The following is a 21,431-nucleotide window of genomic DNA, read 5'->3' on the forward strand; positions in this document are numbered from 1 at the left end:
GTGTATGGTGGCAATTTTCATACAATGTCATCCAGAAATCTACTTTAAAGTTGATTAAATATTTGGTCAAATCTGATATTTATGGATATTTCTGTGTTCACTAGGACCTTGATCAGAAATATAAACCCATAAGCCAGCATTTATTCTATTCACATTTCACTACAGGAATTTTTCTAGAATGATAGCTCACCATTGAGTTCCCACAGGGCTTCTAAGAGTTCCAGAATTTTCAGGAGTAATAATATTCTACCTTGCAACACTAGAATGTCTATGCATGCTATATTCAGAAGCTAAACGTAAGGTGATCTCTAAAATATTACAAATGGGGGAAAGAAGGAAAAAGAAACTTCCATGTATTCAGAAACTGTCTATGTTATATTGAAAATCTAAATAAGAAGTCTCTCTGTAATATATTTACATATATTTTTTAAATTTTATTTTTTTTTAATTTTTTATTTTTTATAAACATATATTTTTTATATACATATATTTTTATCCCCAGGTCTGTGAATCACCGGGTTTACACACTTCACAGCACTCACCAAATCACATACCCTCCCCAATGTCCATAATCCCACCCCCTTCTCCCCAACCCCCTCCCCCCGGCAACCCTCAGTTTGTTTTGTGAGATTAAGAGTCACTTATTTACATATATTTTTGATAGCTTGAATAGTTTGCCTATGAGGGCATCATTATTATTTTTTTCATAATTTATGGAAATAGAAAACCCAGAATCTGCAGAGCTCAGAAAACTATCCGCACAGTTATGTTTAACGTCTTCTAAAATTTGTAACAATTCTCTTCCTGTGATGGAGTCAGTCCTCAAGTACAAGTGTGTACCGCTCTGATAATACTTTCTCACTTAGGCAATTTAAAGGAACCTAAACATTGAATCACTGATTCTTGAATGGAGTGTGTGCTATATGCATTCTAACTTTTTCTTTGTAGTACTCAAATAATTCAGCAGTCTTAACATTTCATATGAACAGAAAGAGCAAGCAAATAGTACTTGAAGGTGGTGACACTTCCGTAGTAGGAAACGTTTCTGTTACTCAGTTGAATAGTCTGCCTTTGCCATATTCAAATGATGCCACTTGTAAACATCTCTGTCCTCCCAAAAGACAAATAATTCAATAACTTTAATTCTGACTTTCTGTTTTCCTGTATTAAAAATGAGAAGTGCCTTTGGATTTGCATAGGAACTTTAAACACTATCCTAATCAAATTATACCATTTGACACTCTACTAGGAGTGTTTAATCTCGACAGCAGATAAAAAGTATAAGTGTGTGTGTGTGTGTGTGTGTGTGTGTGTGTGTGTAAACTGAAGTTAGATTGTTAGGAAGATCATCAAACTAGGGATTAGCCCTAACACTGCATCAAAATGAACATTTTATGTCTGTGTAATTAGGTTTTAATAAACATGTTTGATGGTTACTTAAAAAACATATTTTTCAATGTAGAAATAGCATCTTGTAAACTACAGTAAAAAGAGACTTGCAAGACTATTTGTTTTTTAATTATAGTCTGATTATGATAAGCATTTGTTATTTTCCCAAGTAAGATTAATGTTATAAATCAATTTTCTAAATTTGAAGCTTAAATGCAATATGTTAGACACAACTCTGAATGTCTATTACAGTAAATCATGGCTTTGCTGGCACTTTCTAGAATATTTGTTTTTGTGTGTAACCTTTTAATTGGGGTCACATTTTTTAAAGTGCCTACATTCATGGTTTATGATGTAAATGTTAGTTTTAATGGGTCATTAGCCATTAACAAATCACTCTTTGGTTATTTTTCTGATTGCCAGTTAAGGTTTTATTCGTTCTTAGCTCTTTACATTTTTAGTTATAATCATTTTTATTGGCAGTTGAAAACTGTTTTAACAAAAATATGACATCAGGATTTTTTAGCTGTGTATGTTTATCAGAAGAAGCAATATAGAATAACAACTTGGTATGGCGCATTCGTGACTGGAATCTTATGTTTATTCTCCTAAACAAAAAATGTTTTCTATTTATTTATTTTTTGTGTGTGTGTATTATTATTTTTTTTTTATAAACATATATTTTTATCCCCAGGGGTACAGGTCTGTGAATCACCAGGTTTACACACTTCACAGCACTCACCAAATCACATACCCTCCCCAATGTCCATAATCCCACCGCCTTCTCCCAAACCCCCTCCCCCCGGCAACCCTCAGTTTGTTTTGTGAGATTAAGAGTCACTTATGGTTTGTCTCCCTCCCAATCCCATCTTGTTTCATTTATTCTTCTTCTACCCACTTAAGCCTCCATGTTGTATCACCCCTTCCTCATATCAGGGAGATCATATGATAGTTGTCTTTCTCTGCTTGACTTATTTCGCTAAGCATGATACGCTCTAGTTCCATCCATGTTGTAGCAAATGGCAAGATTTCATTTCTTTTGATGGCTGCATAGTATTCCATTGTGTATATATACCACATCTTCTTGATCCATTCATCTGTTGATGGACATCTAGGTTCTTTCCATAGTTTGGCTATTGTGGACATTGCTGCTATAAACATTCGGGTGCACGTGCCCCTTTGGATCACTACATTTGTATCTTTAGGGTAAATACCCAATAGTGCAATTGCTGGGTCATAGGGCAGTTCTATTTTCAACATTTTGAGGAACCTCCATGCTGTTTTCCAGAGTGGCTGCACCAGCTTGCATTCCCACCAACAGTGTAGGAGGGTTCCCCTTTCTCCGCATCCTCGCCAGCATCTGTCATTTCCTGACTTGTTGATTTTAGCCATTCTGACTGGTGTGAGGTGATATCGCATTGTGGTTTTGATTTGTATTTCCCTGATGCCGAGTGATATGGAGCACTTTTTCATGTGTCTGTTCGCCACATGGATGTCTTCTTTGCAGAAATGTCTATTCATGTCCTCTGCCCATTTCTTGATTGGATTATTTGTTCTTTGGGTGTTGAGTTTGCTAAGTTCTTTATAGATTCTGGACACTAGTCCTTTATCTGATATGTCGTTTGCAAATATCTTCTCCCATTCTGTCAGTTGTCTTTTGATTTTGTTAACTGTTTCCTTTGCTGTGCAAAAGCTTTTGATCTTGATGAAATCCCAATAGTTCATTTTTTCCCTTGCTTCCCTTGCCTTTTGCGTTGTTCCTAGGAAGATGTTGCTGCGGCAGAGGTCGAAGAGGTTGCTGCCCGTGTTCTCCTCAAGGATTTTGATGGATTCCTTTCGTACATTGAGGTCCTTCATCCATTTTGAGTCTATTTTTGTGTGTGGTGTAAGGGAATGGTCCAATTTCATTTTTCTGCATGTGGCTGTCCAATTTTCCCAGCACCATTTATTGAAAAGGCTGTCTTTTTTCCATTGGACATTCTTTCCTGCTTTGTCGAAGATTAGTTGACCATAGATTTGAGGGTCTATTTCTGGGCTCTCTATTCTGTTCCATTGATCTATGTGTCTGTTTTTGTGCCAGTACCATGCTGTCTTGATGATGACAGCTTTGTAATAGAGCCTGAAGTCCGGAATTGTGATGCCACCAACGTTGGCTTTCTTTTTCAATATCCCTTTGGCTATTCGAGGTCTTTTCTGGTTCCATATAAATTTTAGCATTATTTGTTCCATTTCTTTGAAAAAGATGGATGGTACTTTGATAGGAATTGCATTAAATGTGTAGATTGCTTTAGGTAGCATAGACATTTTCACAATATTTATTCTTCCAATCCAGGAGCATGGAACATTTTTCCATTTCTTTGTGTCTTCCTCAATTTCTTTCATGAGTATTTTATAGTTTTCTGAGTATAGATTCTGTGTCTCTTTGGTGAGGTTTATTCCTAGGTATCTTATGGTTTTGGATGCAATTGTAAATGGGATTGACTCCTTAATATCTCTTTCTTCTGTCCTGCTGTTGGTGTAGAGAAATGCAACTGATTTCTGTGCATTGATTTTATATCCTGACACTTTACTGAATTCCTGTATAAGTTCTAGCAGTTTTGGAGTGGAGTCTTTTGGGTTTTCCACATATAGTATCATATCATCTGCGAAGAGTGATAATTTGACTTCTTCTTTGCCGATTTGGATGCCTTTAATTTCCTTTTGTTGTCTGATTGCTGAGGCTAGGACCTCTAGTACGATGTTGAATAGCAGTGGTGATAATGGACATCCCTGCCGTGTTCCTGACCTTAGCGGAAAAGCTTTCAGTTTTTCTCCATTGAGAATGATATTTGCGGTGGGTTTTTCATAGATGGCTTTGATGATATTGAGGTATGTGCCCTCTATCCCTACACTTTGAAGAGTTTTGATCAGGAAGGGATGTTGTACTTTGTCAAATGCTTTTTCAGCATCTATTGAGAGTATCATATGGTTCTTGTTCTTTCTTTTATTGATGTGTTGTATCACATTGACTGATTTGCGGATGTTGAACCAACCTTGCAGCCCTGGAATAAATCCCACTTGGTCATGGTGAATAATCTTTTTAATGTACTGTTGAATCCTATTGGCTAGTATTTTGTTGAGTATTTTCGCATCTGTGTTCATCAAGGATATCGGTCTATAGCTCTCTTTTTTGGTGGGATCCTTGTCTGGTTTTGGGATCAAGGTGATGCTGGCCTCATCAAATGAGTTTGGAAGTTTTCCTTCCATTTCTATTTTTTGGAACAGTTTCAGGAGAATAGGAATTAGTTCTTCTTTAAATGTTTGGTAGAATTCCCCCGGGAAGCCGTCTGGCCCTGGGCTTTTGTTTGTTTGGAGATTTTTAATGACTGTTTCAATCTCCTTACTGGTTATGGGTCTGTTCAGGCTTTCTATTTCTTCCTGGTTCAGTTGTGGTAGTTTATATGTTTCTAGGAATGCATCCATTTCTTCCAGATTGTCAAATTTATTGCCATAGAGTTGCTCATAGTATGTTCTTATAATAGTTTGTATTTCTTTGGTGTTAGTTGTGATCTCTCCTCTTTCATTCATGATTTTATTTATTTGGGTCCTTTCTCTTTTCTTTTTGATAAGTCGGGCCAGGGGTTTATCAATTTTATTAATTCTTTCAAAGAACCAGCTCCTAGTTTCGTTGATTTGTTCTATTGTTTTTTTGGTTTCTATTTCATTGATTTCTGCTCTGATCTTTATGATTTCTCTTCTCCTGCTGGGCTTAGGGTTTCTTTCTTGTTCTTTCTCCAGCTCCTTTAAGTGTAGGGTTAGGTTGTGTACCTGAGCCCTTTCTTGTTTCTTGAGAAAGGCTTGTACAGCTATATATTTTCCTCTAAAAAAAAAAAAACCTGCCAGTGTATTTTGTTTCACCACAGTCTTACAATTTTATATTTATATATAAATTTACCTTCCTTTCTACTTCTGCCTATGCACGTGTAATATTTTCTAGAAATGACTCAGTTTATATTAATGACCTTTACAAGTTTAATCATTAAAGTCCTGTTATATACACAGTAAAATATTACAGTGACCAGGGAGTCCCAATCCACTAGGAAAGATTATCTGTGTCAGTCATTGGTTAATATAAAGCTTTCTGCATAAACTAGAACCAAATGGGCATTCAAATTCCCTACCATAATAAAGCTTTAATAAGCCAGTGATAGAAGGTTTTGCAGTAATAGATGATGACCAACACACAAATTAAGTTAGCAGATATTAAGCACAGAAATTATATTTATCTGTATTGACAAATTGCTTATTTTGTATGGCTGCAATGCAATCAATATTGTCCTTCCAAATATGTCAGTAGACCATTTGAAATTCCAGAATGAATCTGAAATTCCATGCTATGATGCATTCAAAACTTAAAAGCCATATTCACAGAGCTTGTCTTTCGCTTTTTCTGGTGGGAGGAGGGATATCTCTTTCAAAATATATTAGCAACTGATATGGTTTGGTTTTGATTTTGTTTTGCAACTTAAATTCTTTTCTCCCCAACTGCAGGACTAAAGAATGCAATGTAGTATTTTATAGCTAATCTGTTAGAATATAGCCCTAAGAGTGGTGGTGTATTCCATGGAGGGGAACTTTGAGGAGTTGTTGTAACTTCGTAATCTGAAAAGAGCCCAGTCTTGGTATTCTGTCATCACATATCCCATTGCCTGTCATGGAGGCACATAGAAGCAACACAAGATGCTTAGCCATTCACAATTGAGGAGAAAGGGAGTCTATAATAAAATTAAGAAGCTATTAATTCTTTTAAAGTATTTATAGAGGCTCACTGAAGGAACCCCACTGAAGAAAACCCTTCTGGAAAGTGTTTGGCAGTTTGGTTGTATAAATTCATGAAAGAGCAGCTGATTGATTGCCAAAGATGCTGTGTTCTTTTTTCTGCTGCATCCTTAGAACACTGAGTGATTCAGAACAAATTATTTAGAATTGCTGGGCCTTAGTTTTCTAGAAAAAAAAAAAAAGAAGAAGAAGAAGAAGAAGAAAAAAAGAAAAAAATGTACCTGGTTTCTTTGGTGTGGATTCCCTAACCCAGAAAGCATGTAGTGCATATTATGAAGAAACTGCTTCTCCATGGTGTCCACCTCTGTATATCGGCATTAGTTCTGCCTTGCTATGTTATACACATTTAGGGAGAACGGGGTATATGAGAGTTAGACTTGTAAGTACAGCCATGGTTTGTTGTCCCTTTGCGTGTGGGCCAGCCTCGTTTCCCATTAAGTGCGATTTTCTGAACATTTGTGAAGAAGGAGTGGATCTTTAGTACTTTTCTAAAGAGGAGTAAAAGAAACGAAGAGCATGGTGATGGGAAAGAAGGAATTAATACAATAACAAAACTAAGAATGAAAGTAGCAAAGTGTACGTTCCTGTAGGAATGTGAGTTCATTCAGCTCCAGGGAAGTGGCATTCTTGATTTGAAATTTTCAGTTCTGATGTCTATGGAATATTAAATTTGATAAGATAATTGTAATTTTATTATTTCATGATGGTTGTCACCTCTTCGAAGTGTCAAATAATTACCACACACATTCAACAGAACCGAGTAGTGAACGATACAGTATGCATGCAGCCTATAAGGTTGCTTTTCTGCTCTTGGCAGGTGGGGAGGGGTGTGTGATAGACGTGCGAGTCTGGTACCTACAACGGTGAAAAAGGCAAGAGAGGTTTTATGTTGAAAATGCAGAGGAGGGGAAAAAAGGAACGTCCGGTTCCCAGCATTGTGGTAAAGTGGAGAAAGAACTAGAGTAAGTGTCGAGAGGCTGTGGATTGGGTCCTAGCAGTGTGATACCAAGAAAATTCTTTTCTTTGTCTGAGCCTCACTTTTAAAGAATCTCTTCCTTGAGATGCAACTCCATCCCCAGCAAAGCAGCCAAGACCCTGGTTGCTCACCCATCTTTTGTTCTGTAGATCTCTTATGGTTTCTGGAAGTTGATGGTAAACCCCCCACATTGAGAACTGATGTCTCTTATTTCGCTATCTTCCCTTTAACTTTTGGAGCTAATGATTCCTGCATTTTCTTTTTCCCTGAAGACATCTGGTGTGGAAATTCCAGTTCCAACCCTCTGTGTTCCTCCTTTGGGCATACAGTTCTTTAATGGAATGGTTGTAAAAGACAGGCTTAAGAGAAACATCTCAGAAGTAGTAATTCCCTATACAGTTTTCACCAAATTAAGTCAGTCTCTCTCTCTCTCTCTCTCTCTCTCTCTCTCTCTTTTTAACCTCTGATTGGGAATTATAGATAGTGTTTTAAATGTAAAGTAAAATACTGTTCTGAAGCCTCCTTTTACCAGCCTGCTATTTTTCTTGCCACAATTGTTTAATCTTGTTTTGACAGTGGACAGAACATTACAATTTGTTGGGCTTTTATTTCAAATTAACAGCTGTCTTGAATAAAAATTTTTCACTACTATCCATCATGTCTAAAATGGGCTGGTTTGCTTGGCCGAGGATGTTATAGTATCAGTTCAAGAGCAAAAAAGGTCTTGCCGTTATTGCCCTGTAGGGCTGGTCAAAGAAGATGGTGGCAGTGACAGGAAGTGATGGCTTCCTCCCTTCCCTTCATATCTGTAATGTTCCATTTATCTTTCTATAAAGGCTTTATCTGGAGAAAAATTAAAAGTTAAAAAAAAACCCTTAAGTGCTAAACAGACAGTTTAATTGGTTCTGCTATTTTTAGAAACTGGAAGATAAATGCTACGTGTGCAGTTAATAAACCATAATTGGAATTTGCTTAAGAGCATGCTTTCAGTCCGCACGGACCCATCCAGTGCGGGAAGCCAGAGGACCTAGCTGGGATTCAGGAATGTACAAGCCCCTTTCTCAAGAGCAGCCGTGACTTTCTGTGTGACCTTGAGGAATTTAATAACTTCTCTGAGTCCCCACTGGACAATAAACAAATTGGAGTGGGAATTGAAAGACGGAAAACAAATACATTAACCAAAAACTGAATGCTTTTCAGTTCTTGGGTGGTCTCACTGTCATGGGTGTGTTAACATTTGCCATTTTCCCACCTCTGTGTACTACTCGCTCCAACATAAAAGGCCTTACTATTTTTATCATTGCTTTCAAGCTGTGTACCTGCATAGACTTATCGTTGTGAGGATATCTATTTATATATCATCTCTGGGACTTAGAGAATCACTCATCATCACATACATAACTAAGTAAAAAAGATAACTAAGTCAAAGTATATGTGTATATGTATTTACTGGTTGTTTATTATGTAGAGAGGAATGAATCTCTTCATCCCAGGCATGACCTGGCACTTTGAATAACATACAATTTTTTTCCCTCAGGGTGTCTTCCTAACTTTAGCTAAATATCAAGTTGTTGTTGTTGTTTTTGTAAACTAGGAACCAAATAAAGCTCATGCTAAACATATAAGTTTTTAATATTGAAAAATGCCATTTCTACTATACTTTTACAGGTGTATACTTAGGTCCTTGAAAAAAGGGACTTACAAGTTCCCATTTGATACTTGTTTCATAGAAATGATTGTGTAATGGCAGTGAGTCAAGCAGATTTTAGAAGGTGGTACAAAGGAAAACCTTAGGATATAGACTCTGAAATCAGAGTAGGTTCAAATGTCTTCACTGCTAATTACTGATCTTGTGACTTTGCTTGCATCGGTTTTCTTATTTAGAAAGTAGAGCCAAAGTGTTACCCATCTCATGGGTTCATGTGAGAATTTAATGACGTGTGGACCAGGTTCTGTAAGAACAGTCCCTGGGCCATAGGACATACTTCATGAACGTCGCCATATGGAAAGATCCTTGGCTTTGCAGTGGACTTAGGTTCCAATCCCACTTACGGTGTCTAACTGTGCAGTTCTCAAACACTCTGATTCTCAGATTCCCATCTGGAAATTTGTTTTTCCTTCAAAAGATTTGTAAAGGATTCGAAATCTTGTGTATCCTGGATATAAATTGATCTCAAGAAAAAGACTGCCCTGTTTGCCAAATAATGAAATTTTAAAAATGTGTTTGGCCAAGCGTATCATGCAAACGTTAAGAGACATAGATGAAATAGTCAAATGTTCATTTGTATTCTTTATTAATTTAGTTATGCAAAATTTCAATTGTACTGTATATTTGTTGAAACTGTAATACCGTATCCATGAGATAATTTCAATTTTATATTCAGTACCTGTGTCTTTGTTACCTATTGTAGGTTTTCAGAGCTTGCACCTTCACCTCAGTCTGAAGGTTTGGGAATATAGCAGTTCATTAATTCATGTGCAGTGTCAATTCTATTCCAAGCCATAAGACCCAGTACAGCTCAGTTTTTTCATTCCTTCGATAAGCAAATGTTTATCTTCACAGTGACTACTATATTGTTTTTTTGTCTTCTCTTATGATTTATTTATTTGAGAGAGAGTGTGTATGCACATATGGAGGGCAGGGGCAGAGGGAGAGGGAGAGAGAGCTTCTCAAGCTGAATCTGCTGCGCGCAGAGCCCATCACAGGGCTCGATCTCATGACCCTGAGATCATGACCTGAACTGAAATCAAGAGTTGGACACTTAACCGACTGAGGCAACTAGGTGCCCTGCTATATTGTTTTTGAAATGAGATATTTAAAAAATTTGTTGTCATGCTTATTTGCAAGCTGTATAAATTCTGGGAAAATCTACATTCTTTTAAAATTTTTGCTCTTTTTTTAAACCTGATTCCAGTATAGTTAGCAGACCTTCAAAAGTTTGAAAACCTAGCATAGTTTGAGATGTTTCAGGCTAATGTATCTTCCCCAGGTATATTGTGTTGTGAAAGGTAATGTAATTGATAGAGCACACCTTAAAAATTGTGAGCACGAATCCACACAACACCTCTTATCTAAGTGGTATTACTTTTGGTGGTGACTTACCTTATACTTAGGTATGTTTAGACATATGTTTAATGCAGATGATATAACTTAAATAATATCTAGACTGTTAAAGAACTAAATACATAAAATATTGTTTGTGCCTAGAACAGCATCACTCAAAAATTTAGTCATCACAAAAGCCCTTTACACTGGATATTTCGTTTATGTACCTTATATCTACCAATATTTCCTGATTTAAAACTAAGACTGAGAAATGTTTAAAATTTATTTATTCATTTATTAACTAAAAAATGGCAACAGTAAACCCATTACATGTTAATAGAAACATACTTCATGAAAACTAAGTATTTTTCCACACAATATAGTGAGAAGAATGACATTGTTTTATTCTTTCTAAATATCTTTAATCTTGACTTAACAAAGCTGTGTTCATTGCTTTGGCTGAACCAGTGAAGAATATCTGGTCCCCACAGACACGTAGATAGGAAATGGAGACTTTTTTTTATTAGGTTTTTTTTCAATTAATTATGGATATTCTTATCTTAGTCTATACAGAAACCCAACAAATGGTAGTTCCTTAAAAGTTATTTACCATATGGAATCTTTTTGAAGCCATACTAATAAATTATTTTACTCTATTAAAATCCATTGACCTTTTTTAAAGTCAGAATGGATCTCTTTTCTAATATAATAACTTATGACACCATGCCTTGGTCATTTGAAAAACAGTGGTTCACTGAGATGTGCCGATCTTCACAGATGGACACATTTCATTTAAAAATGTCAAAAATCACATTTGTAAATATCACCATCCATCTCATGAGGAAAAAAACGATATGTTTGAAGTGTTAGAAAGCTATTGTGCTCGTGGTAGCGCATTCAAGTTTTGCACAATGCTAATTTTGTTTGAAAGCTTGAATTTTATCAGCAGTAAGTACTATTACTGTTGTTTTCCTTGAAGTGACTAAGTCAATTCATTCATTTTTCTGGAGAATGAGAGAATATCCATTGAATATGCAAATCTGAAAAATTATAGGTTGTCTTTCAGTAGTTATTTTAAGTAAAAATAATGTTACATTAAAAAGTAGTAGTAGTAGTTCAGCTCATAAATCACACAATTGCACAAATGTTTTCCCTTAAGACTATTATTGGTTTTAGCAGAAAATGTTTCATGTATCCTTGCCATTTTAGTACATAGAATACTGCAAAATGTATTGAAGGGTGTAAACTTAATAGAATTAATATTTTTACCATCTCATCTTCAGTGAGACTGGCATTTCTTCCCTGCAAGTAGATGGTGATGCAAAACACAGTGTTGGTGCCACTGCCTTGATTCATACTAAGACACCAGGAGTTTTACCCTCCAATGCTTTTGCACCATTAGTGAAAAAGATAATAATTTGAAAACATTATGAGGATAATAGGTTTGACCTCAGGGAAAACCACTGACAGAAGAAACTAAATAAATGGTATTTATACCTCATAATAATAATAATGATAGCTGAAACCCACTGTTTATGTGTATTCTGACATTATTACACTTTTAAATGTTGATATCCACAAAATAATTTTGGTTACCTAGTCATCTCCTTAATAGCATTCTGTACTTCTATTCAGTCGAGAACTTTGTTCAAAGTGGTTACCTGCACTGGGCATTCATGTCAAAAGTGTCCATTTGTGAGGTTCTATTAGGCTTGTGATAAGATTCTTTTAAATCCCGCCTTGTCCACACATAAGATGGTTGTTGATAGATGGTAAGGAAGGGCAGGAGGGAGCGAGGGAGAGAGGAAGGAAAGAAGGAGAAAGAGAGCGAGGAAGAAAAGGAGGAAAGGAAGAAGGACAAGAGGGAGGGAGGGAGGAAAGAAAGAAAAGAAAACAAGTTAAGAAGCAGTGAAGAAAGGCAGTAAGGAAACAAAGGAGAGAAGAAGGAACCAAGGCAATAATGAAGAAATAAAAGATGTGGAAGAAGTAAGGAATTGAGATGAACACCTAGAATGCTTTTTGTCTGGGTTGAGATTGAAGGTTGGTCAGAGATGTCTTTGAAATACTGTTTGTTCGATTCGGTAACTACTCTTGATCATTTTGCTGAACTAAACCTAGATATCATGCCTGTTATCCCATTAAATATATCCCATTAAACAGGGAAAATACAAAGCTGCAATATAAGGTCCTTGTATATTTTGGGTAAAACCAAGCATCAATGGCTTTTTTTTTTTTTTTTAATACAGACTCATCCTCTGAAAAAAAATTCTCTAAATGAAAACATGGCTTGTGAGAACAGCTTCAGCTTCTTTGTCTTCTTTTTTATTTGTTTGTTTTTACATAGAAGAATATAGCTGTGGGTAAAATCATTGTACTAACAACTGCCAATGTGTGCCTGCAACTGAACTCTAGGAGAAGGCTCTGCCAGGAAACAGTCTCCTAATGATATGATCTGCATATTTTAATGAGGCTGGAAATGTAGAAAACTGCATAGACTCTGGACTTTGCTCATTCTGGGTTTTTCCCTGTCCTTGTAGATAGCACATTGTTTCCCTTCATTAACATGTGATAACTGAAAATGGGTTTCCTATCACCATCCACCAGCCCTATATGGCTTGACATTTACAGAGTTCAGATGAAATACTAATAACCTTTCTGTGGTTACTCTATTTTGTCTTATTCTAATGATGGCTGTTCAGTCAATGAGAGGATCGCATGGCTACTGTATTACATAATGTAGAAGCAAACCTGTATCTAATTATGAGAAAAGTAAAGCTATTCAATATATTAGGAGTAACCTTTACTTTTTTTTTTTCTACCTTCCTCTTTCACTTTTCTTATATGAGTTCCCAATTGGTTGTTATTGTTATTGTTGATTTGTTTGTTTCACTCTAACCTCAAATCCCTCAGTTTCTGGCTCTCCTGTCCTCTCTTTCATTGTTGCCACCATTGTTCATTGAACAGCTTCTATGAGCAAGGTGCTGTGCTAACCTTTGTATAGACATTATTTTATTTTATCTTCACAGTATTGCAAAAATATAGACTAGATTAAGCCTTCAAAATAAGAGTCAAATAACGGACTCATCTGTATCCAGATAATTTTGAGGTAAAGTTTGAGGTTCATAGATTGTTTTTGAGAGACAACTTCAGAGAGAAGTCGAAGTAGGTAGACTTCAGTCATGAATAAATAATTTGGGTTAAAAACATCATTACCTAGAAAAACCCATCTTAAAAGAATAGATTTTAGTATCCTAAAGAAAAAAATGAACCCTACCTGAAAATAACATTTTTTATGTCTTAGTCTTTTAAAAGTTTTCTTAGCATCTTGAATTTACTGATGTCACATCTATCACTCTGAATTGTGATAGCCAATTTATTTACATTTCCTTACTAGACTTTGGACTTGTTAAGGCTAATATTGCAAGTTTATTTTTTTATTGTGTATGGTGTCCTTGACCATATAGTTCTCCAAGCAGCTTGTTGAATGAATAAATTAAAGGATTTTAACAACTCAAAACGAACAATGCAATCATGTGCCCAAGGAGTAGACTATTTTAACACATTTTAATACATGGCTGATCAGATGGTTTAAAATATACATTTCAGGACATACCTCAGAGATTCTGAGTCAATAGGTCTGAGAGGCAGGAATCTGAATTTTTAAAAAGTAGTTCAAGTATTTCAGACTACCCTTGAAGGAATGTGGTTGTCTTGAACAGTTTCTGGACTAATTAGGCAAGTTCCCATTTTGTAATTAGCTCCAAATTTTCCTTTCTCTGCTGTGTACTTTTGAATGACCACTCTAGTAGATAAGCCTTAACTTGGAACACTTACTCTAGTCATCACTTGTGTCTTATTTTCCATCCTAACCTGAGGCTTTCTCTGGGTACCTACCTTAATTGACTGTTCACTTTCCTTCCCTCTGCAACACCGATTAGAAAACATCCATGATATGCATCATACACATGGCTCTCTGAAATAAGCATTGATTGCTTCTTATAAAATTTTCATAAGGATGTACAACTTTTTATTAGGCACAAAATTCCTTCTCAAAGTATTGTCTTTTTTTTTTTTTTTAACTTTACACCTCCCAAAGAGGTGAGTAAAAGAGACAGATTATGTATGAAAATTACTAAAGAGGAAAATCTAGAAATGTGATGCTTTGTAAATGAAAACCATATTGCATTTGCCTGAAACAACTTCTGAAGCTCTAATTCTCCAAATGTAGTTCTTTTGAAAACACCTGGGACCCAGGAATCTGTATTTTAATGAAGAACTTTGATGATTCTGTTGTAGATAGTTCATACATTGCTTTTTTGGGGAACTTTGAACAAAAGATATGGTTGAAAGAAGTAGTTAATTTATTTTAATCACTTTCAGCTTCTTTAAGCTTCCATCAGATATTTTCCTGCTTAACACTCTGACTAATCTTTTAGAACATCTCTTGTGTTCTGCTAAGGCCTCAAGTAGCTGGTCAGGGGAAAAAACAATTTATGAACATAAAATAGGGAAATGGAATTTGTCTAGCCTGGTAGCTTTATTTTGTGTTTAAGATTCTAAATATTTGATGTTATTTCTTAAAAGGCTAATATAATGGGTTTGCTCAGCACAGTTTCTGACAACCCAGAATTTGCATAAGAAAATATCCAACAGTCTGGTGAATATAATACCAAGTTTGGATATCAGAACCTTGATTTTCTCTCTGATTCTATAGACCTTTCCCTTGGAATGACTCCTTGTTATTTTTCTCTACTTGGTTGCGTCCTTTCTTTACCCACAAAAGAATTCATTCATCAAGAGGCTAGAGACATCATTTTTACATAAAGGCATCTTAATTTTTTATAAAAAATATGTTGACATATTCAGTGCTGTCAGAGACGGTTGTCACAGGAAGTTTACGAGAGGCGTGCCTGCTTCTAGAATAGGGATCAGCAAACTTCAGCTCACAAATCAAATACAGCCTGCCACCAATTATTGCAAGGTCCGTTAGCTAAAAATGGATTTGTCTTCTCATTTAGAGGACTTTGTTATGAAATGTTTTAACTTTTTACATTTTTTAATTATTTAAAATTCAAAAGTGGCATATTTTGTCACACGTGGAAATTATTTGAAATTCATGTTAATGTCGCATAAATAAAGTGTTATTGGCACACAGCCATACCCCTTCATTGGCATATTGTCTGCGGCCGCTTTCCTACTACAAAAGGCAGAGTTCTATAGTTGAGACAGAGACCATATGCAGCCCTCGCTGCTTGGCGCACTGTAAATTGCAGCGAAGCACTTACAACTCGACAGTGTTTCAAGTACCACATGTGTCACCTATCTGTGCAGAAAGCCATTTCCAAAGATGAAATATGTAAAATCTCATTATAGATCAGCATTAACAGATGAACATGAGCCATAAACTTTGATGATAGGGAGTGCTAACTTTGAACCCCAATTCAGCAAAATGTTATCACACACATTCAAAAGTAAGTTCAGTCTTTTTATTAGTAGACGCATATTACCAAAAAAATTATATTTGAGTATTAGTATTGTATTTTGAATTTTGTCCATAAATGCCAAGGACGTTTGTTTTCTTTCTTGTTTGGTATTTGCAGAATATCCTCAATTGTGCTGTGTGGTTTGAGAGTCTAAAATATGTACTATCTGGACCTTTACAGAAAAGGTTTACTGACTTCTGTTATTGAGCATGGGATGCACATTAAATTATGAGATGGTTATTTTAGTTATGGAAAATATTTCATTGCCTAGAATTATCTTTCATAAATATGATTTGTCCCTGATTACATAAGTAATATGTGCTATTGATACAAAATTTGAAAAGAGGCTACAAACTGTAAATGGAAACCTCCTTAAAGTATAAATGGAAAAACTTCCTTAAATTTATCCATCTGGGAATGAATAAGCCCTGCTAACATGACAATATATTTCCTTCCATATTTTTTTTCAAATACGTCTACATATTTAAAAACTTACTTTAAAAATAATATTTAATTTCACTTAAAATTTTATGAGGGGTAGCTTCGCATGCTGTTTGCAAATCTTTGTAACTGCTATTTTTATGATTTAATATTATTCATTCATATGGATGTGTCATAATCTTGGTCCTCCTCTAATAGGATCATTAAGATTTGAGGGGTTTGATTTTTTCCACTTTTTTAATACCATGATAACCTATGAATAATTTAGTTGCTCAAACCTCAGATTTTTTTTCCAGATTTCTTTAAATTATATACTACTATCATTCATTTAATGTATATTTCAGTTAAGGAGTTTGGACACCATATTCTAATTTTTATAAACACATCCTATGGTTAAGTCAAGCTACCTATTTGTTATTTAATCAAACAAAGCTTACTTTATCCTAATATAGCCCAATAGTAAAATAGTAGTTATGACACAGGCTGCAGATTAAGCCCAGGTCTTGAAATCCTAACTGTGTGACCTAAGTAAAATTACTAAGCTCTGAAAGTTGGAGATAACAGTAGAATCTATCTCATAGTATAACTGTCTTCAGAGTTAAATTAAACGAGGCAATATACATAAAGTGTTTAGATCAGTGTCTGGCAACCAGTAGCATCTCAAGAAGTATTAGCTACAATGTAATAAAATGAAAATATCCAGCCCTCTTCTCTTACTTACATTGAGGAATATCCTTTCCTCAAGAAATACCTAACTTCGGAAAGGAAATCTTGTATTACATTAAATTCAGCTTCTTCCGCTTTGACACTGTCAAATTTTCCAAAGCCACAGGAATGCCACTTAGTATATTTATATCTCTACCCAGCCACTGAATCTCTATGAATTCTCCTTTGCCACACCTTTACCAGATTGTTGTGAGGATTAAATTAGATAATATATGTGAAACACTTAGCCCACCAGTACCTAACTGCATATACCAATAGTAATAAATATTTAAAGGCTGTCATCAGTCTCTGGTGGCCTTCCAGAAATTTCACTCTTACCCTACCCTCCCCTCCCCACCACCAACACTATCCCCCAACCCCGACCCCAGCCCCAATGGAGAGTGGAACCACAGGGTTTTACTGGAACAATGGTGGACTCAGCTGAATAATCATATAAATGGGCTTTGCAGACGAGCTGGCTAAATCAGCTGTGTGTGTGTGTGTGTGTGTGTGTGTTTAAAAGAGTGAAAAGGGGTATAAATGGGTCAAATGGAAGACATTTAAACTTGAGGCCCACAGCTTTTCTCTGCTACTCTTGGCTTCTGACATCAGTTCCTCCTAATAAAGTATTAAATGTTAACAAAAGAAATGTTAAAGCCACTACTAGTTTTTATTTTATTTTTTTAAGATGTTATTTATTTATTTATTTAAGAGAGATAGATCACAAGTAGGCAGAGAAGCAGGCCGAGAGAGAGGGGGGCCACAACTAGTTGTGTTTTTTTATTTATTTTTTATTTTTTTATTTATTGTCAGCAACCACTACTAGTTTTTAAGTCAAGTTCCTTTCATACTTCCGTTTCATTCAAACAGGCCTGTGGTCACCTTCCTATTCTCCCGCTCAACTTGAAATAGTTACAGACAAATAATCTCTCAAAATCTTTAATCTCTCTGAAATGTATACATCAGGAATATTAGCTCACCTTTTTTTAAGCCAAAAAAAAAAGTTTATTATAATTTGTTAATCTAACTTAGCTACCAAGTTGACTGTTTTATTTAACAATAAATTGAATACAAAAGCTCCCAGGCAGGTAAATTACCAAACTCTGAAAGTTTGGCTGTTTGATTGACATTTCCTAGTAGCCTCAGGGGGAAGTTAATTTCAGTGCTGGTTATATATACACACTTGGTGGTTGCATGGGTTAGAGCATGTGTACATACGTATACATATATCTGACTTGAGGGATACACTGCAAGTAAATTAAGAGTGATTTTGCTCGTTTGTTTTATATATACTCCTACCTAGGTCACAATCAAATTCAGTTTAGAATTGTGAAAGGAAAAGCTAATCTTTAGTGATTTTTCAGAATGTCAGTCTTTAGAAAGCTGTATTTTTAAGCTGGGTGAACGACACCAAAAAACTGTTTCACATCCTGTTATGGTTGGAAATGTGTCTCCCTAAAATTCATATGCTGAAGTCCTAACCCTTATTATCTCATAATTGGCCTTATTTTGAGATAGAGCCTTTAAGAAATAATTAAGTTAGGGGAGCCTGGGTGGCTCAATTGGTTAAGTGTGGGCCTTCAGCTCAGGTCATCATCCCAGGGTCCTGGGATACAGCCCTGTGTCAGCCTCTCTGCTTAGTGGGAGTCTGATTCTCCCTCTGTCTGCCAACCCCCTACTTGTTCTCTCTCTCTCTCTTCTGCTTTCTCTCTCTGACAAATAAATAAATAAAATCTTAAAAAAAAAAAAAGTAATTAAGTTAGAATGAGGCCATTTGAGTGAATCTCAATTCCATAAGCCTAGTGTCCTTATAAAAAGGGGAATTTGGACCCAGAAGTATACTAGAGAGGAGATGGCATGATAACATAGCAGGAAAAGATGACCATCTGCAAGCCAAGGAGAGAGGCCAGGAAGGTCCTTCCCTCAGGGCCCTCAGAGCAAACCAACCCTGTGGTGCCTTGATCCTGGACTTTTAACCTCCAGAACTCTAAGACAGTAAATTTCTCTTGTTGGCCTGTGGTACTTTTTTATAACAACCATAGCACTAGTGCATGCTGCCTTAAAGGAAGTGAAATGCCTTACAACAATAATCTATGTGAAAACACACTAAGGAAAGACGAAAGAGTTTGATTGTTTGTATATATTGAGAAAGATTTGAAGAAAAATTAACATTTATGAAATTAATCTTAGATTACCTCATAACACAGAGTCCACATTCAAGAATCATAATCCATCATTAACTTCTATCAGAATGCCTCCCCCTGCGTAAAATGTTTAAAGTAGGAGCTATGGAAGATGCTGTGTGTCAAATGGACCGACTTTTCTTTAAGGTAAAAGAAAAAAATCTCCCAAACATGCAGAATTACCTTGCATATATTCCATTGCCTATAACCTAGTCAAAACAAAAAATCCATCACCAGTATTGTGGTGAGTACAGTGTCGTCTGTAGCCTGGGATTCATAATTTTACTTGGGGCAATTAGGTCTCTAATATTTCTCCCTCAGGGTTGAGGCCTTCATCCACCTGGTGGCCCTATTAGGATGTCAAATAAAGGATCATGAGGCTTTCTAAGTCCCAACATTTTGGGGGCTGATAATTCATGAGTAGTAGATGCACAAACCACAGGGAAAATCTCAGAGCACCAACAGAACTAAAGACAGGAAGACAAGAGTCTCTACGAGCCTCCAGATTAATCTTCCCAGGAAGGAGCGGAGACACTAATGCTTGAGAAACATAAAAACAGACTGCAAAAAGCGGTAAGGATAAAACCGCATTATAGCTTTTACTTATTTTGTTGGACTTTTATTTCCAAATCACACAATTGTCTGAGATGATTTAATGCACAATTACATAAAAAAATGAAATTAACATGTTTTTAAAAGCATAAAAGCAACTGCTAAATAAAGCCATAACATTTTTCTCTGCGCTACCAAGATAATGAACCATATTTTTCATCTCTAACTGTGCTTCTGTGTCATGAGTATGGAATTTGGGACAGGAGGGGGGCAGGGAAATAGACCTTCTTTACTGAGAGACTGTCTCACAGTTCCCCAGGAAGTGGCTTTTGTCACTTCCAAAGTGCAATAGGTTGAAGAACGAAACAGCGAGGCCTGGGAAGAACTGTGTGTGTCACTATGACATAGAATGCCCAAGTACCCTTAAGTCACAAGGGGAAGATAAGAGCAAATTGAGGTTGTATGGGGTATGCATTTTGAATCTTGGTATCTATTGGGCTGCAAAATGCTGACTATTGACTCAAGAGAGAGCTTTGCTTTTGATGCAGGGGATAGCCGCCTTAATAATGTTGGATACCTATGTACGCAAATATACACATATGTGATGTTGGATATAAATTATATATATAATACATATTTGTAAACATACATTCACATCAAAACTTTTCCTAATGCCAGCTGAAATGCCTTCTTCTTTTTAGATTTTTTTTATTATTATTATTTGAGAGAGAGAGAGAGATCACAAGTAGACAGAGGGGCAGGCAGAAACAAAGAGGGAAGCAGGCTCCCTGCTGAGAAGACAGCCTGTTGTGGGGCTTGATCCCAGGACCCTGAGATCATGACCTAAGCTGAAGGCAAAGGCTTTAACCCACTGAGCCACCCAGGTACCCCTAAAATGCCTCTTTCTTATTGTTATCTGTAAGGTATCCTTCAAGTTTCTGGGGAAAAAAAGCAAATCATGTCTTATTTTCAGAATGATTTTTATAGAGCACATGGAGTAGTTTAGTGATAAATGGAAAATAATAATTGTATTCAAAGGTTGAAAAATCATAGACATACAAAAGAATTTACCATATTTCAGAGCTATGCTTGTATTTTTTTATTTTGCTCCTGCACTCAGCTCACTCTCTGATTTTTTTTTTTTGTTTTTGTTTTTGTACCATTCTTAAAATAATATCTAATGCAAGTTAACAGTGCATGGATATATGCCAAGAGACTAGATCACTAGCGGAAAAAATATAATTTAATGCCTTTGTTTCTCTGCTACTCAGCTACTGGATGGCGTTTGGTTGAGGAACCTGTACAAGTTGGAGATAACAACCCCATCACCTACATTGTATGCTTTGCCCATGCAAGATGAGTATTAATCAAAAGACCAAATCAGTGCCTGATGTACACCTTTTTATATGTTCCAAGGTTTAAAATGGATAGGGAGAAAAAAATCAAAAGAACAATATTTCACATCTATGAACAAATTAATAGAAAGTGTTTTATTTAAACGTTCAGAAAAATATACATATTAGACATAAGTAAATATCAAGAGATTGTTGTGCAAGTTCCGCAGGGGCCACACACCAGACTGGTTAGACTGGAATTCTGCCCGAGCGACCTGCCGGCCTCTCGTGCCCCATATGGTGCAGTGTAGTGGTTTGTGAAGATATTTTGTTTGAGGATTCAGTCCAGGAGCTAGTCTAATTTCACTTGTCTCTGGTTTGGAGCCTGGGTATTTGTGTCACTTCAGGAAGTTCTCGGTGAAACTCTTAATTATTCAGGATAATATCTGAATTTGCACAAACCCATGGGAAATGATACGTGAGAAAAGGAAGCACCAGAGAAAA

The 21,431-nt window shown here is 36.0% G+C and overlaps 1 long non-coding RNA gene across 1 annotated transcript; it reads left to right on the plus strand.

Annotated features, from left to right (window-relative positions):
- Positions 1-259: 259 nt before the first annotated feature.
- LOC131831882 (uncharacterized) lies at positions 260-21,049 on the plus strand. The gene is made up of 3 exons (XR_009353848.1): positions 260-296; positions 19,049-19,188; positions 20,865-21,049. It is a non-coding gene; the product is annotated as an uncharacterized LOC131831882 (long non-coding RNA).
- Positions 21,050-21,431: the final 382 nt, after the last annotated feature.

The sequence above is a fragment of the Mustela lutreola genome, chromosome 5 (assembly GCF_030435805.1).
Source record: "Mustela lutreola isolate mMusLut2 chromosome 5, mMusLut2.pri, whole genome shotgun sequence".
NCBI classification, from domain to species: Eukaryota; Metazoa; Chordata; class Mammalia; order Carnivora; family Mustelidae; genus Mustela; species Mustela lutreola.